This window comes from Loxodonta africana, unplaced genomic scaffold, assembly GCF_030014295.1.
Source record: "Loxodonta africana isolate mLoxAfr1 unplaced genomic scaffold, mLoxAfr1.hap2 scaffold_32, whole genome shotgun sequence".
NCBI classification, from domain to species: Eukaryota; Metazoa; Chordata; class Mammalia; order Proboscidea; family Elephantidae; genus Loxodonta; species Loxodonta africana.
In genome coordinates this window covers 1,137,657-1,157,214 of record NW_026975036.1, presented here as the reverse complement: position 1 = coordinate 1,157,214, position 19,558 = coordinate 1,137,657, and the positions used below count along the sequence as shown (strand labels likewise).

The following is a 19,558-nucleotide window of genomic DNA, read 5'->3' as shown; positions in this document are numbered from 1 at the left end:
TTGGAGGGGGCACCTACTTTTAAAAGAAAAAAATATATGAAAATTTTCGTGGTGGAAAAGACAAAGACACTTTATTTACCTGAAAACCTCTGATTCACTGGACCAGCTCCTCGAAGCCAGCAGCAGCAAAGCTGTGGAACCTGCCTGGGAGAGGAACACTTTTAGGACAGGTGAAATGAATGTGAATACTTTTTCTGCACAATTCAAATTCTTCAGTTCTACTTTGAAGTGATTACTAAATTTAGGAACAGGTTTTGGTAAAACAAAATATAACATAAAATGGTAGAGAATAGAGGATAATTTTCTGTTGTCCATGTCCCTAATAAGTTGCCCAAATGTTTCCATCTAAGATATCTCAAATCCTTTCATAAGGTTTGACTCTAAGTGTCAGTGGTTGCTATCTATGTCAGAAGATGAAGATAGCTTTTTTAAAGAACATAAAATATATAAAACAAACACACGCCAAATATTTTAAGTAATTAATTAGTGATTGAGAGAGCTAGTAAGATATTCAACTGTTTCAACATCAAAATCAAATTTCACACTTAAAAGAACAGATAAGCATGGCTGAAAAGAAATACAAATAGATGCAAAATGGATCTATCTACAGAGAAAATACCAATTGCATTCGGCTAAAACAAAATTAATTTGTATTTGTATAGGCAATAATTTTTATTATTAACAGTTTTATACAACTTCTACAATTGCAAGATAGCTTAAAGACAATAAATAACAAACATAACCCAGTCCACTAAAGAGAAGACTCAGCTTTTTTTCCTGTTTCAAAGATTTTCACAATTTTTCCTGACACTGGCATAATGAAGAAAGATGCAATGAGTAGAGGAAATGATATTGGTTAAGTGTTTTCTTATCCAGTAATTATGCATAAGTTGTGTATGAATTATTTAATTGAATCAAAAGAATGATCCAATGATAACGCTTACACAGTAGGTTGAATAAGGATACTCAAAAAATGTATATGAGATCACAAAGCTTGTAAACAGCTGATCTAAAATTTATACTCAGGACTGACTGGTCCCAAATTTGTGCACTTTCTCACTACATATTTCAATACAAGGTATATGAAATTCTATTTGAATTAGATGTGGAATATGGGCCTTAATCAACATAGAATGACAAGGTGGATGATTTGGACTTGACTGATAACCATTTTCAGTCATTCAGTTAATGGGATTATTTGTGTTAAATTACCTCCTGAAGACTTGGTGGTGTTACTCTTGTATGGCATGGAATACCTGCACATGTTTCAGAGAAAGTGAACCTGAGAAAGTAGAAGAGTAAACTCCCTTGACTAAATCACAAGTTGTTCATTTTATTTTTTTAGAGTCATTGATTAAACACCCAGAGAAATGAACAACTTCACCTCTGTGACCATGTTCTTCCTAATGGGGTTTTCTGATGTTCGGGAGATCCAGATCTCACATGCTGTGTTGTTTTTGCTGCTATACCTGGCAGCTGTACTGGGGAACTTTCTCGTCATCACTCTCACAAGCAAGGATCATCGGCTCCACACCCCTATGTATTTCTTCCTGCAGAACTTGTCCTTTCTGGATCTCTGCCTCATTTCCATCACTGTTCCCAAATCCATCGCAAACTCTCTGGCTAATCACACCACCATCTCATTTCTCGGCTGTGTTTCACAGGTATTTTTCTTCTTCCTCTCAGCCACTACAGAAGTATCTCTACTCACAGTGATGTCTTATGACCGCTACGTTGCCATCTGCCACCCACTGAGGTATGAAGTCATCATGAGCCATGGAGCCTGTGTGCAGATGGCAGCTTCCTCATGGGTCAGTGGAGTTCTCAATGCAATTCTGCACACAGCTTCTACCTTCTCCATACCTGTGTGTGGGTCTCCTGAAGTTCATCAGTTCTTCTGTGATGTTCCACAACTGCTCTCCCTCACCTGTTCTTATAATACTGTGGAATTAGTAGTCATTGGGCTCAGCCTGGTGTTAGGTTTTGGCTGTTTTGTGTTTATTGATATCTCTTACATTCACATCTTCTCCACTGTTCTGAGAATCCCATCCAGAGAAGGCAGGTCTAGAGCTTTCTCCACGTGCTTGCCTCACCTCACTGTTGTGACTCTCTTTCTCTTTTCTGTTTTTTTTTGCCTATTTACGACCTTTACCCAAATCTCCATCACGCTTGGATTTGCTGGTGTCAGTATTCTATACTATGGTGCCACCCATCATGAATCCCGTCATCTACAGTCTGAGAAATAAGGATATGAAGATAGCATTAAAGAAACTTAAAGAGTGGGCATTGCCCTTCAAATTAGGAGAGTTAATGCCACATATATCATGATCTTTCAATCACTGACAGAATTGTCTGAACAATCTGGTTGCCTAGTCTGAATATAATATTGGATATTTAAAGTAAGAATTTCTGTGAAAACTCTGGTCGTACTCATTGAATTGCTACTAACAGGCACTATCACTAGATCAAGTGAGTGGAAAAACCAGTAGTTCCATTTGTAATTGGGCAGACACATGCTGACCTTATATTTATCATCTTAATTGTAAAACAAACATAGAAAACAGCAGTTGTTTTCCAGTTAATTCCAACTTGTGGCAACCACGTGTATGCAGAGTAGAACTGTGCATAGGGTCTTCAAGGCTGTGGCCTTTCGGAAGCAGATCTCTGGTCTTTCTTCAGAGGCCTCATAGTAGGTTTAAATCATCAGTCTTTCATTTAGTAGTCGAGTACTTAATCATCTGTTCTACCTAGGGATTCCTTATAGGGACGCTTTTGTATGTGACAAATACTTCGTGACTTTTGGATATACAACTCACTTATAGTCATACGATTATCTCTCCATTCTTAATCTAGTGTTGTATTTGCTGCTCCAGTACACTGGTCCATGAGATTACCTTTACCTAGGTTTCTCCAGACTAGTCTAGTTGGTCCACTTAGATGTTTTCTTCATACCCTTTACCTCTCCATCATAGCATTTATCTTAGTTGTAATTTAAGATTTATTTTTGTAAGTACTTGTTATGTTTTACTTCATTACACCATGGGATCTTTGTGGACAGGTGCTGTATTTCCTATGCCTAGCTTAGTGTGTGGCCTAGAGTAGAAATAAGTGGGTATTTATTTATCATATGGATTAATGGACAATACCCACATTGTTTTCTGGTCCCAGGAATTTTTGTTATTTTTTTTATTAATCTGAGCTTAGTCTAGTGTATGATCTCTATATTTGTAGGGGATTAACTTCTTATTTATTCCAAAGGCAATGGATTATAATCATTCTTTTGCAGTAGTTATGGGCTTATGCAAATATATAGTTTACATGATCAGAAACTATATTTTCCATACAGACAAAGAACTAGTGGGTTTGTTCAATTTAGAGAGAAAAAGCATTTGTGTGATTGAATGGATATGTATGCATTTTGTGGAAAAAATATTCACATGATTGTAAAATATACTGCCTCATGTTCAGGCAGTTGTTGTTTTTAGGTGCCGTCGAGTCGGTTCCGACTCATAGCAACCCTATGCACAACAGAACGAAACACAGCCTGGTCCTGAGCCATTCTTACAACCATTGTTATGCTTGAGCTCACTGCTGCACCCACTGTGTCAATCCACCTCGTTGAGGGTCTTCCTCTTTTTCCTGACCCTGTACTTTGCCAAGCATGATGTCCTTCTCCGGGACTGTTCCTTCCTGACATTTCCAAAGTATGTAAGACGCAGTCTCGCCATCTTTGCCTCTAAGGAGCGTTCTGATTGTACTTCCTCCAAGACACATTTGTTCGTTCTTTTGGCAGTCCATGGCATATTCAATATTCTTCGCCAACACCACAATTCAAAGGTGTCAACTCTTCACTCTTCCTTACTCATTGTCCAGCTTTCACATGTTCAGGCAGTTGGAATGTATCATATACGTGCATGTTGTGTAGCAAATGAACTGACTCCATCTGCTGCAAGAAGATCCATTTATTCTACTTATAATCCCCTATGTTAGACTTTTCTAAGTTTAGACTTGAGTGTTTCTTTCACCCAAAACAAAAAAAAATTTAATTACATATCTGTTGAAATTGTTAGAGATTTGCATTGGCAGAGTACTTTTGCTAGAAACGTGAACGTCTGCAATCTTGCGTATGTTAAGCAGAATGATACCAAAGATGTGCATGTCTTAATTTGCAGAACCGGTGAACATGTTATCTTACCAGGACAAAAGGGCTTTGCTGATGTTATTAAGGCTAAGGGCCTTGACATGGAAAATTATCCTGGATTATCCAGATGGGACCAATCTAATCACATAAACCCTTTACGGCAGAGGAACTTTTGCAACAGAAGTTGGAAAACCAGCTAGATAGCAGAGTGAGAGGGATGTGACCAGCCGTTACTGCCTTTGAAGATTGCAGAAGGTAGCCATGATTCAAGAAATACATACGGCCTCTTGAATCTGGAAAATTCATGTACGGAATTTTTTCAGAAATGGATGCAGCCCATCGATACCTTGATTTTAACCTAGTGAGCCTCAAGTCAAATTTCTGATTTACAGAACTGTAGGAGCATAAATTTGTTATATAAAACCACTAAATCCCTGGTACTTTGTTACTGCAGCAATAGAAAACTAATACACTGCTCAAAATTCAGTGTTTCATTATTAACATATCACAATTGAGTTGAGCTGCTGTGCATTCCAGAGAAATCAGAGAAGAAGAGAGAAATATTGCTATGTTATTACTGAAACTCTCAAAATGCTCATTACTCTCAAAATGGATAAATTTTGGCATCTTCAAAACAGTCAGTACTATTCAGCAATGGAAGTGAAATATCTACATCTATGCAAAAAAGTGGAAAAGTCTCACAAATATAAAACTGAGAAAAATAAACTGGACACAGAAGACTATAATTTGTAGAATGCCATTTATTTTATATAAAGATAAAAACAGACACTATGCTGCCTGAAGTATGGGATAGGAGTCACCACGGGGCTTGTAACTAAAAAGTAGCATAGAAGGGGATTCTGGGGTGCTGCATTATCCTTCTTCTTGATCTGGGTGCTGGTAACATGGATATAGGCAGTTTATAAAAATACACCCAGGTGTATTCATATAATATGTGCAAGCTTCTGTTTCTAATACATAGATCAATATTTTAATCAAAGGAAGAGAGAGCCTACAGTATTGCGAAAGGCATTAAATCCTACCTCTTAGGGACAAACTTGAAAGAGGAGAGGAGGGTGTTTTCTCCTATGTGTGAATGAAGAGCTACTCTTAGCTTTACCCAAAAACCCAGTGCCGTCAAGTCAATTCCGACTCATAGCGCCCCTATAGGACAGAGTAGAACTGCCCCACAGAGTTTTCAAAACCTAAAATCAAAACAAACCTGTTGCCAAATCAAGTCGATATCGACTAGTAGCAACCCTATAGGACAATAGGGTTCCCAAGGCTGTAAATCTTTTTGGAAGCATACTACCACATGTTTCTCCCCCCAAGCAGCTTGTGGGTTCAAACCACTGACCTTTCAGTTAGCAGCCAAACATTTAACTACTGCACCACCAGGGATCCTTAGCCTTAGAAAAGCCTACCATAATTAGGAAACTACAAGTTATGGAAAATATAATTAGGAAAAACTGCTCTGAAACAACAAATATTTTAGTGGTACTCAGGTTGGGTTAAATACTAGGGTAAAATGGGCAAGCTAAATATTGATGGCAAATGGATTTCCTACTATACATTAACTTTGATGTGTTATTCACAATCAGATTTTTTTATTTAAATAAATCAGTGTACTAACATATTCTTTGAATATGGAAACTTCCAGAATAACACTCACACTTACTACCCCCAGGTATATGTTATTTGCATTAATAAAGTGCTCACATAATTGTATGTATAAACTTTTTTTTTTGGTAAATTAATTTATTGACTCCAACACTCTCAATGTAAAAATATGATTTCCAATTCCAAATATAATAACTGATTTTATCAACCCTCTTTTCAGTCTAAGAATTGTAGGAGCAATATTATGATATCAGGGATTAGTTGAGTATATTGCTAGGGGGTCACTGGGCAACGGATGTCTTGCCAAACACACTATCAGCTGGAATGTATCTTTATCAATATGGGTAATGGCACTGCAACTTATATCTGCTTACTTGCAAGGAAAAAAAACCACACACTTTAAGTAACAGGTGGCTAAATTAATTACATTTTTGTGCAGACTAAGAAGAGTTTTGTTTTTTTTTTAAGAAGAGCAAAACCAAAAAAATTAATTTAGGAAGAAGAAATTTGTAACGTATAAAGATTTTGACAAACTATATTAAGTTCTAGGATATGATCAGGTGAAGAGAAAAAAATATCAAGGACTTAGGTGAGAAATGCTTCATGATAGTTATATGTGGAGGATGCAACAAATATAGAGAAAAATGGCAACCAAAGAGGTTTTTCTGGTAGATGGAAGACTCTTATTTAACATTTGGAGGGTAAAAAAGAGTCATGTGGGATGATTTTTGCTGCCTTATAGGAGGGAAATACCATGTGATAACCAGAGAAGCCAAATGCATAATACCAGATTGCAAAGACTGAAAGTAATTCAGTGTGAATGAAGCTGGTGTTGTCTTTGAAGGAATGGATGGTAACAAAAATTAGGGAAGCAGGGCTTAGATCTTGTATAAAGTATTGAAGAAAAATAATTTTCAAATGAGAACTCTTCACCCAGTAATGTTGTCATTCAAAAATAAGGGCGAAATCAAGGATCCCAAATAAACAAAAGTTGTAGGAATTTATAACCACCAGAATTGGTCTGCAAGAATTACTTAAGGGAGTTATTTCAGATGAAAAAGAAGGGACACTGGACAGATAATTGAATCAGTCCGTGGGAAAGAAAAGAGAAAGAGAGAAATCTCCAATGAAGGTAATGACATGAGAAAATATAAGGAAGAGTTGTCTGGTATTTCCAGGGAGTAAACTTAGTATTACTTAAGTCCCACAAGCAATACAACATTAAATAAGTACAAACTCAAGCTAAGGAACTCAGAATGTATAATGATGTAATTGGTGTTACAACAACAGAAAGGGGGGTAGGAGGAGCAAAATAGCATAGAGTTTTAGTATACTAACATTAAAACTTACTCATACTTCCTATGTCAAATACAGGCATCAAGTTAAAATAAGCTGGTGCAATTATAAGTTGTTAAACGTAATATTTGTGGTAATCACGAAGAAAATATTTACAAAACGTACACAGAGGGAAGAAGGAAGAAATTAAAAAGACAACACAAAAAGGAGTCTAAAGAAAAAAAAACAGAAGTATGGGAATTGAGGGACAAAGAAGATACAAGGCACGCAAAACGATTAGCAAAAGGAATGAAGTAGGTCCTTTAATTTCAGTATTTAGCTTAAATGTAAGTGGTTTAAATCCTTCAAAAAGCAGAGAGTGGTAGAATGGATAAGAAACACGATCCATCCTTATGCTGTCTACAAGAGACACATCTTAGACCCAAAGACACAAACAGGTTGAAAGTGAAAGAATGGAAAAGAATATGCCATATAACTAATAACCATAAGAAAGTAGGGATGGCCATACTGATATCAGGCAAAATAGATTTTATATCAATATCTGTTCTAAGAGATGAGGAAAGACATTTCCTAATAATAAGAGAATAAATTATTAAGACATAATAATTATAAATATTTGTTTCCAACATCAGAGCTATAAAATATATGGAACTAGTACTGAAAGATCTGAGAGGAACAATAGATGACTCCACCATAATAGTTGGAGACTTCAACATACCTCTTTCAATATATTTAAAAAGAATTTAGTAAGGACATAGAAAATTTCAACAATACCATAAACCAATTAGACCTAACGGACATATATACAACTCTACACCCAACAGCAGAACAAAACACATTTTTCTTCTGAGCACATGGGTGATTCTTTGAAATTAATCATATGGTAGGCCACAAAATAAACCTCAACAAGCTTTTAAAAAATTGAAATTATAAAATGTATCTTCTCTGTGCACTAAAGAATACTATTATAAATTAATAACAGAAGGAAAACTATGAAACACACAAATTCATGGAAATTAAACAATGCTGTACTAAACAACAATTGGATCAGGGAAGAAATCGAGAGATAAATAATAATAATAATAAAATACCTGGAGTTAAGTGAAATGAAAGCACAACAACCCAAAACTTATGGGATGCAATGAAAGCAGTCCTCAGAGAGAAATTAATAGCAATAAATGCTTACATTAATAAAGAGGAAAGACCTGAAATAATCTAACTTTACAGCTGGATGAACTAGAGAAAGAAGAGCAAGTTAAACCTAAAACTACTAAAAGAAAGGAATTAGAAAAGATCAGAGCAAAAATAAATGTAATCAAAAACAATAGATTCAATCTAACCAGAAGCTGGTTCTCTGAAATGATCAATAAAATTGACAAACTTTTATCTATATTGGCAAAGAAAAAAAAAATGATGCAAAAAACCAAAATAAGAAAAGGGAGACATTAGAACTGATCTAATAGAAATAAAAAGAATTATGATGAAATACTTTGAACCTGTATGCCAAAAAATTAGGTAATGTAGAGGAAAGTGACAAATTACTAGAAACATAAAAACTACCTAAACTGATTCATGACTACATAGAAAATTTCAACAGATCCATTATAAGTGAAGAGATTGAATCAGTAATCAAAACTGTTCCTACAAGGGAAAAAAAAAGGTCCTGGGCCAGATAGATTCCCTGGGGAATTCGACCAAACATTTAGAGAATTTGACAACAATTCTGTTTAAGTTCTTCAAAAACAACAGAGAAAAAAAGGGAAGAAAAAAAAAGGCCATTGCTGTAGAGTCAATTCCGACCCATAGCGACCATACAGGACAGAATAGACTAGTAACATCAAGGCGTCGACTCATACATGAAGAAAGCAAACGTTAAAAAGACAGAAAAGAAAGAAAAGATCATAATGAATGTCCAAAGAGACTCAGAAACTTGCTCTAAAAAGTAGAGTAAAAAAAAAAAAGTAGAGTAGCTAAGGCAAATTGAAGAAATGATCACATAAAAGAACTGAATAGAAGATATCAAAGGACAGCTCCAAAAGAAAAGTATTCTAATGAAATGTGAAAAGACCTGGAGTTATAAAACCAAAAGAGAAGAACAATCTCGGCATTTCTCAATGTGAAAGCTGAAGAAAAAATTCAAGCCTCAAGTTGAAACATTGAAGGGTTCTATGAGCAAAACATTAAATGACACAGAAAGCATGAAAAGAAGATGGAAGAAACACACAGTCACTGTACCAAAAAGAAGATATTCAACCATTTCAGGAGCTAGCATATGATCAAGAACCCATGGTGTTGAAAGAAGTCCAAGATTAACCGAAGGCATTGGTGAAAAATAAGGATCCAGAAATAGAGGGAATAACAATTGAGATGTTTAAACTAACAGATGCAATGGTGGAAATGCTCACTTGTCTAAGCCAAGAAATTTGGAAGACAGCTACCTGGGCAACCAGATGGAAGAGCTCCATATGTGTGCCCATTCCAAAGACAGGTGGTCCAACAGAATGCGGGAATTACTGAACGATATCATTTATACCACACACAAGTAAAATTATGCTGAGATAATTAAAAAATGGTTACAGTAGAACTTCCAGAAACTCAAACCAGATTCAGAAGAGGATCAGAAATGAAAGATATCATTGCTGATGTCAGATGTATCTTGGCTGAACGAGAATACCAAACTATAGGACAGAGTAGAACTGCCCCATAGAGTTTCCAAAGAGCACCTGGCGGATTTGAACTGCCGACCTTTTGGTTAGCAGCCATAGCACTTAACCACTACGCCACCAGGGTGAAAGATGGTTACCTGTGCTTTATTAACTACACAAAGGCCTTTGACTATTTGGATCATAATAAATTATGGATAACGTTGAAAAGAACGAGAATTCCAGAACACTTAATTGCATTAATGTAGAGCTGTATACAGACCAAGAGTCAGTCACTTGAACAGAACAGGGGGATACTGCATGGTTTAAAATAAGAAAAAGTCTGTGTAAGGGTTGCATCCTTTCACCACGCTCCCTCGATCTGTATGCTGAGAAAATAATCTGAGGAGTTGGAAAATATGAAGAAGAGCTCAACATCAGGATTGAAGGAAGACTCATTAACAACCTGTGATATACGGGATGACATAACTTTGCTTGCTGAAATCTAAGAGGACTTGAAACACTTACTGATGAAGATCAAAGACTACAGCCTTCAGTTGGATTACGCCTCAACATAAAGAAAACAAAAATCCTCACAACTGGATCAATAAGCAACATTATGATTAAAGAAGAAAATATTGAAGTTGTCGAGAATTTCATTTTACTTGGATCTACACCCATGGAAGCAGCATTCAAGAAGTCAAATAGTGTATTGGATTGGGCAAACCTGCTGCAAAAGACCTCTTTAAAGTGTTGTAAAGCAAAGATGTCACTTTGATGACTAAGGTGCACCTAACCCAAGTCATGGTATTTTCAATTGTGACATTGAATTGATGCATTTGAATTATAGGATTGAAAAAGAACATTGAACATACCATGGACTGCCAGAAGAACAAACCAATCTGTGCTGGCAGAAATACAGCCAGAATGTTCTTCAGTAACAAGAATGTCAAGACTCTCTCACATACTTTGGGCATGTTATCAACAGGAACCAGTCCCTTTCTAAGGACATCATGTGTGGTAAAGTAGAGCGTCAGCAAAAAGAGGAAGACCCTCGACAAGATGGATTAACACAGTGGCTGGCAACAATGGGCTCAAACACAGGAATGAGTGTGAGGATGGTGCAAGAACTGGCAGTGTTGCATTCTGTTGTACAAAGGGTGGCTAGGAGTCAGAACCGACTCGAAGGCACCTAACAACAAAAACAAAGGACTTGAATAGACATTTCACCAACGAAGATATTCAAATGGACAAAAAACTCATGAATAGATACTCAGCATATTTAGCCATCAGAGAGATGCAATTCAAAACCATGAGAGACCATTCGACTTTAATTATGATAAATCCAAAATCAAACCCATTGCCATCAAGTCAATTCTGACTCATAGCAACTCTACAGGACAGGGTAAAACTGCCGCATAAGGTTTCCAAGGCTGTAAATTTTTATGGAAGCTGACTGACACATCTTTCTGCCATGGAGCAACTGGCAGGTTTGAACGATCAACATTTTGTTAGCAGCCACGCATTTAACCACTGCGCCACCAGGGCACCTCAATTAGAACGGCTAAAATAATTTAAATGGAAAATAAATGTTTCTGAGGATGCAGGGAAATTGGAATCTTTATCCATTGCTGGTGGAAATGCAATATGGTACAGCCATTCTGGAAAACAGTGTGTCAGGTCCTCCCAAAACTAACAATAGAACTACCATATGACCATATGATCCAGCAACCCCACTACTAGTAATAGACCTGAGACTTGAAAGCAGGGACATGAACTGACGTATGTCCACCAATGTTCATTACAGCATTATTCACAAAAGTCAAAATTTGGAAAGAACATAAATGCCCATCACTGGACAAATGGATAAATAAAATCTGGTATGAACATATACTGAAATACTACTCATTCAGAAAGAGAAAAGAAGTCCAGGAACATGCTACAACATGGATGGAGCTTGAGGACGTTATGCTGAGTGAAATAAATCAAGCCAAAGTGACAAATATTGTATTATTTTATTTATATAAAAAGATAAGACAGGAGGGGCAAAGATGGCTGACTAGGTAGAAGCTACCTCGATACCTCTTGCAACAAAGACTCAGAAAAACAAGTAAATCAATCACATACATGACAATCTACGAACCCTGACCATCAAACACAGATCTCAAGACTTGACCTGAGTGACAGAGACTGAGAACCAACAACCACGGGGAAGCAGCAACTGTTTTCGGAGCCTGGAGCCAGAGTCCCAGTCAGGAAACCTTGGCGCTGTGCTTTGGACTGGGCGCAGGGGAGCTCAGCACGGCATCCTGAAACGGAGCAAACACAGGACACAGCCCTAGCCCCCAGAAGTGACCTCGGGGGAAGCCCAGCCAGTGCAAGCAGGCAGTGCAGCAACGCGGCTGACAGGAGGAGAAGTCGCCGGGAGGCAGAGACTGGTTTTGGGGCATGGAGTGCAGCATCCCAGCAGGGGAAACTTGGCACTGGGCTTTGGACTGGGAGCAGAGGAACTGGCCACAGCTTCTGAGACAGCGCAAGTACGGGATGCGGGCCTGACCCTCGGGGCAATCTCTACACAGCCAGCGACCACAGTTGTCGCGCCCCTTGGGAATCTCAGATAAAACAGTCATCCCAAGCAAGATAAGTAAATTTGTCTATATTCTGGGCTGCTACTCTCTCCTATTTATCTGAACCCTCCCCTGCCCTTCCCAGGTGGCTTCATTAACATTGGAATTTCCTGAACCAGAGAGGGAAGTGCCCGGAGGTTTTTCTTTCCTGTTTTTTTTTTTTTTTTTTTTTTTTTGGATCTTTTCCTAACCCATTCTCCTGGCCTCAGAGAAGCAGCTACAAAAAACCCAGGGACCAAAAATCCTTCCCTAATTGGACTAAAAACACAGAACCAGCTCCAGCCAAACATATGTGATCCACAGTCTTGGGCTTTGATCCCTACAGAGAACAAGGTGGCTATTATAATGCAAAGGCGTTTCTGGTAGAGATCTGACTGTAATTGTTTTAGCAGATTTCTAGAAAGACAAGTTTCCCAGGTCTGATATCTCTGCATATTCAACACAGTCTTCACTGACCCACAACAGGGAACTAAGGGCTGAAGCTCCCCGCAGACCACCTAGTCTCTGGCCTTAGAGGTCTAAGGAGGGTGACATCTACCAATCTGTAGAGGTACTTGCATTGGGGGCCTAAGGTACAGCTGCAGAGCCCGCCCACCAAAGTGCTTTAGGAATAGAGACACACCTACCTTACTGGCACTTGGGGGAAGCCTGTCAGCATCCTGCCCCCACTGGAATGTGAAACCCTTCTGCTACTAGAATCTGGTGCACACAACTATCACCACTACTTCTCTAGGTGGATAGGTGACAGTCTGCACCACACACTTGATGACCCAAAATCAGATTCTACTCAAGAATAGTGAATGGACTCTTAGGCTTATATATCTGGTAACAGCCCAAAACAGCTGGTAATAGGACATAAGTGATTCAAGGGCTACAAAAATCAAGACAGCACAATCTAGTAGCCCATCTACATATATTGAAAGAAAAAAAAACAAGATAAGACTCAGTGAGCAAACATAGACTAAATCACTACAATATCTTAGAGATGGCTTGGAGACAGCAGTTGATATCAAACCACATGAAGAAGCAGACCATGATTGCTTCTACAACTCCCCAAATTAAAGAACCAAAATCTTTCCCAAATGAAGATACAATCCTGGAATTGCCAGATGCAGAATATAAAACCTAATTTACACAATGCTTCAAGACATCAGGGATGACCTCAGAAATGAAATAAGGCAATCTACAGAAAACGTCAAGAAACACACTGATAAAGCAGTCGAAGAAATCAAAAAGATTATTCAAGAACATAGTGGAAAAATTAATAGGCTGCAAGAATCCATAGAGAGACAGCATTCAAAAACCCAAAAGATTAACAATAAAATTACAGAATTAGACAACGCAAAAGGAAGTCAGAGTAGAAGACTCGAGCAATTGGAATGCAGGGTGGTGTATCTGGACAGCCACGGAATTGACACGAATATAGCTAAAAAAAAATCAGATAAAAGAATTTAAAAAAATGAAGAAACCCTAAGAATCATGTGGGACTCTATCAAGAAGAATAACTTGCATGTGATTGGAGTCCCAGAACAGGGAGGGAGGACAGAAAATCCAGTGAGAATAGTTGAAGATCTGTTGGCAGAAAACTTCCCTGACATCATAAAAGACGAAAGGGTATCTATCCAAGATGCTCATCGAACCCCATTTAAGATTGATCCAAAAAGAAAATCACTAAGGCATAATATCATCAAACTTGTCAAAACCAAAGATAAAGAGAAAATTTTAAAAGCAGCCAGGGATAAAAGTAAGGTTTCCTACAAAGGAGATTCAATAAGAATAAGTTCAGACTACTCAGCAGAAACCATGCAGTCAAGAAGGCAATGGGATGACATATATAGAGCACCGAAGGAGAAAAACTGCCAGCCAAGGATCATATATCCAGCAAAACTCTCTCTGAAATATGAAGGCGAAATTAAAACTTTTACAGATAAACACAAGCTTAGAGAATCTGCAAAAACCAAACCAAATCTCCAAGAAATGCTAAAGAAAATTGTTTGGTCAGAAAACCAATAGATCAGATATGAGCACAACACAAGGTCACTGAACAGAACATCCTGATATCAACTCAAATAGGGAAATCACAAAAACAAATTAAGACTAATTTTAAAAAGAAAAAAAATGCTCAAGACAGGGAATCATTGAATATGTAAAAGATCACAATAATCAAAAAGAGGGACTAAATACAGGTGGCATAGAATTGCCATATGGAGAGTGATACAAGGCGATATAGGACGATACAAGTTAGGTTCTTAGAAAATAGGGGTAAATATTAAGGTAACTACAAAGAGGTATAACAACTCCATAACTCAAAATAAAAACCAAGAAAAACATAATGACTCAGCAACATAAAGTCAAATACTATGAAAACGAAGAACACACAATTTACAAAGAAAAATGTCTCAGCACAAAAAAGTAAGTAGAAAAATGAAATTGTCAACAACACACATAAAAGGCATCAAAATGACAGCACTAAACAAATACTTATCCATAATTATGCTGAATGTAAATGGACTAAATGCACCAGTAAAGAGAGAGACAGTCTCAGAATGGATAAAGAAACACGATTGGTCTATATGCTGCCTACAAGAGACACACCTTAGACTTAGAGACACAAACAAACTAAAACTCAAAGGATGGAAAAAAAATATATCAAGCAAACAATAAGCAAAAAAGAAGAGGAGTAGCAATATTAATTTCTGACAAAATAGACATTAAATTTAAATCCACCACAAAGGATAAAGAAGGACACTACATAATGATTAAAGGGACAATAGATCAAGAAGATATAACCATATTAAATATTTATGCACCCAATGACAGGGCTGCAACATACATAAAACAAACTTTAACAGAACTGAAAAGTGAGATAGACATCTCCACAATTATAGTAGGAGACTTCAACACACCACTTTCAGAGAAGCATAGGACATCCAGTAAAAAGCTCAATAGAGACACGGAAGACCTAATTGCTAAAATCAATCAACTTGACCTCATTGACTTATACAGAACACTCCACTCAACAGCTGCAAGGTATACCATTTTTTCTAGCACACATGGAACATTCTCTAGAATTGACCACATATTAGGTCATAAAACAAACCTTTGCAGAATCCAAAACATCAAAATATTACAAAGCATCTTCTCAGACCATAAGGCCATAAAAGTGGAAATCATTAACAGAATTAGGGAAAAGAAATCAAATATTTGGAAACTGAACAATACCCTCCTGAAAAAAGACTGGGTTATAGAAGACATTGAGGAGGGAATAAAGAAATTCATAGAATGCAACGAGAATGAGAACACTTCCTATCAAAACCTCTGGGACACAGCAAAAGCAGTGCTCAGAGGTCAATTTATATCGATAAATGCACACATACAAAAAGAAGAAAGAGCCAAAATCAGAGAATTGTCCCTACAACTTGAACAAATAGAAAGTGAGCAACAAAAGAATCCATCAGGCACCAGAAGAAAACAAATAATAAAAATTAGAGCTGAACTAAATGAATTAGAGAACAGAAAAACAATTGAAAGAATTAACAAAGCCAAAAGCTGGTTCTTTGAAAAAATTAACAAAATTGAAAAACCATTGGCTAGACTGACTAAAGAAATACAGGAAAGGAAACAAATAACCCGAATAAGAAACGAGAAGGGCCACATCACAACAGACCCAACTGAAATTAAAAGAATCATATCAGATTATTATGAAAAATTGTACTCTAACAAATTTGCAAACCTTGAAGAAATGGATGAGCTCCTAGAAAAACACTACCTACCTAAACTAACACAATCAGATGTAGAACAACTAAATAGACCCATAACAAAAAAAGAGATTGAAACACTAATCAAAAAACTCCCAACAACAACAACAAAAAAAAAAGCCCTGGCCCGGACGGCTTCACTGCAGAGTTCTGCCAAACTTTCAGAGAAGAGTTAACACCACTACTACTAAAGAGATTTCAAAGGATAGAAAATGACGGAATACTACCTAACTCATATATGAAGCCACCATCTCCCTGATACCAAAACCAGGTAAAGACAGCACAAAAAAAGAAAATTACAGACCTATATCCCTCATGAACATAGATGCAAAAATCCTCAACAAAATTCTAGCCAATAGAATTCAACAACATATCAAAAACATAACCCACCACGACCAAGTGGGATTTATACCAGGTATGCAAGGCTGGTTTAATATTAGAAAAACCATTCATGTAATCCACCATATAAATAAAACAAAAGACAAAAACCACATGATCTTATCAATTGATGCAGAAAAGACATTTCACAAAATCCAACACACATGCATGATAAAAACTCTCAGCAAAATAGGAATTGACAGAAAATTCCTCAACATAATAAAGGGCATTTGCACAAAGTAAACAGCCACCATTACTCTAAATGGAGAGAACCTGAAAGCATTTCCCTTGAGGACGGGAACCAGACAAGGGTGCCCTTTATCACTGCTCTTATTCAACATTGTGCTAGAGGTCCTAGCCAGAGCAATTAGGCTAGACAAAGAAATAAAGGGCATCCGGACTGTCAAGGAAGAAGTAAAATTATCTCTATTTGCAGATGACATTATCTTATACACAGAAAACCCTAAGGAATCCTCCAGAAAACTACTGGAAGTAATAGAAGAGTTTGGCAGAGTCTCAGGTTATAAGATAAACATACAAAAATCACTTGGAATCCTCTACATCAACTAAAAGAACATCGAAGAGAAAATCACCAAATCAATACCATTCACAGTAGCCCCCAAGAAGATAAAATACTTAGGAATAAATCTTACCAAAGATGTAAAAGACCTATACAAAGAAAACTACAAAGTACTACTGCAAGAAACTAAAAAGGACCTACTCAAGTGGAAAAACATACCTTGCTTGTGGATACGAAGACTTAACATAGTAAAAATGTCTATTCTACCAAAAGCCAGTTCAGATCCAAATTCCAATGACATTTTCTAATGGGATGGAGAAAGAAATCACCAACTTCATATGGAAGTGAAAGAAGCCTCGGATAAGTAAAGCAATACTGAAAAAGAAGAAGAAAGTGGGAGGCCTCACTCTACCTGATTTTAGAACCTATTATACAGCCACAGTAGTCAAAACAGTCTGGTACTGGTACAACAACAGGCACATAGACCAGGAACAGAATTGAGAACCCAGATATAAATCCATCCACATATGAACAGCTGATATTTGACAAAGGCCCAGTGTCAGTTAATTGGGGAAAAGATAGTCTTTTTAACAAACGGTGCTGGCATAACTGGATATCCATTTGCAAAAAAATGAAACAGGACCCATACCTCACACCATGCACAAAAACTAACTCCAAGTAGATCAAAGACCTAAACATAAAGACTAAAACGATAAAGATCATGGAAGAAAAAATAGGGACAACTCTCGGAGCCCTAATACAAGGCATAAACAGAATACAAAACATTATAAAAAATGACGAAGAGAAACCAGATAACTGGGAGCTCCTAAAAATCAAACACCTATGTTCATCTAAAGATTTCACCAAAAGAGTAAAAAGACCACCTAAGACTGGGAAAGAATTTTCAGCTCTGACATCTCCAACCAGTGCCTGATCTCTAAAATCTATATGATTCTGTTAAAACTCAACCACAAAAAGACAAACAACCCAATCAAGAAGTGGGCAAAGGATATGAACACACACTTCACTAAAGAAGATATTCAGGCAGCTAACAGACACATGAGAAAATGCTCTAGATCATTAGCCATTAGAGAAATGCAAATTAAAACTATGATGAGATTCCATCTCCCTCCAACAAGGCTGGCATTAATCCAAAAAACACAAAAGAATAAATGTTGGAGAGGCTGAGAGATTGGAACTCCTATACACTGCTGGTGGGAATGTAAAATGGTACAACCACTTTGGAAATCTGTCTGGGGTTTTCTTAAAAAGTTAGAACTAGAACTACCATGCAACCCAGAGATCCCACTCCTCGGAATATACCCTAGAGAAATAAGAGCCTTCACACGAACAGATATATGCACATCCATGTTTATTGCTGCTCTGTTTACAATAGCAAAAAGCTGGAAGCAACCAAGGTGTCCACCAACGGATGAATGGTTAAATAAATAGTGGTATATTCACACAATGGAATACTACGCATCCATAAAGAACAGTGACAAATCTGTGAAACATTTCATAACATGGAGGAACCTGGAAGGCATTATGCTGAGTGAAATCAGTCAGAGACAAAAGGACAAATGTTGTATAAGACCACCATTATAAGATCTTGAGAAATAGTATAAACTGAGAAGAACACATACTTTTGTGGTTACGATGGGGGGAGGGAGGGAGGGTAAGAGATGGTTATTTAGTGATTAGTTAGTAGATAAGAACTACTTTAGGTGAAGGGAAGTACAATACTCAATACACGGAAGGTCAGCTCAACTGGACTGGATCAAAAGCAGTTTCTGGGATAAACTGAATGCTTCAAAGGTCAGCGGAGCAAGGGAGGGGGTATGGGGACTACAGCTTAAGGGGACTTCTAAGTCAATTGGCAAAATAATTCTATTATGAAAACATTCTGCATCCCACTTTGAAATGTGGTGTCTGGGGTCTTAAATGCTTACAAGCGGCCATCTAAGAGGCATCAATTGGTTTCAACCCACCTCGATCAAAGGAGAATGAAGAACGCCAAGGTCACACGATACTATGAGCCCAAGAGACAGAAAGGGCCACATGAATCAGAGACTTACACCATCCTGAGACCAGAAGAACTAGATGGTGCCCGGCCACAACCGATGACTGCCCTGACAGGGAACACAACAGAGAACCCCTGAGGGAGCAGGAGATCAGTGGGATGCAGACCCCAAATTCTCATAAAACGACCAGACTTAACAGTCTGACTGAGACTAGAGGAATCCCAGCGGTCATGGTCCCCAAACCTTCTGTTGGCCCAGGACAGGAACCATTCCCGAAGACAACTCATCAGACATGGAAGGGACTGGACAATGGGTAGGAGAGAGATGCTGATGATGAGTGAGCTACTTGTATCAGGTGGCCAACTGAGACTGTGTTGGCTTCTCCTGTCTGGAGAGGAGATAGGAGGGTAGAGAGGGTCAGAAACTGGCAAAATTGTCACGAAAGGAGAGACTGGAAGGAGAGAGCGGGATGACTCATTAGGGGGAGAGTAAGTGGGAGTATGGAGTAAGGTGTATATAAGCTTATATGTGACAGACTGACTTGATTTGTAAATG

The 19,558-nt window shown here is 37.7% G+C and overlaps 1 pseudogene; it reads left to right on the top strand.

Moving 5' to 3' along the window:
* Positions 1-1,043: 1,043 nt before the first annotated feature.
* On the top strand, positions 1,044-2,328 carry LOC135229485 (olfactory receptor 14A16-like; annotated as a pseudogene).
* Positions 2,329-19,558: the final 17,230 nt, after the last annotated feature.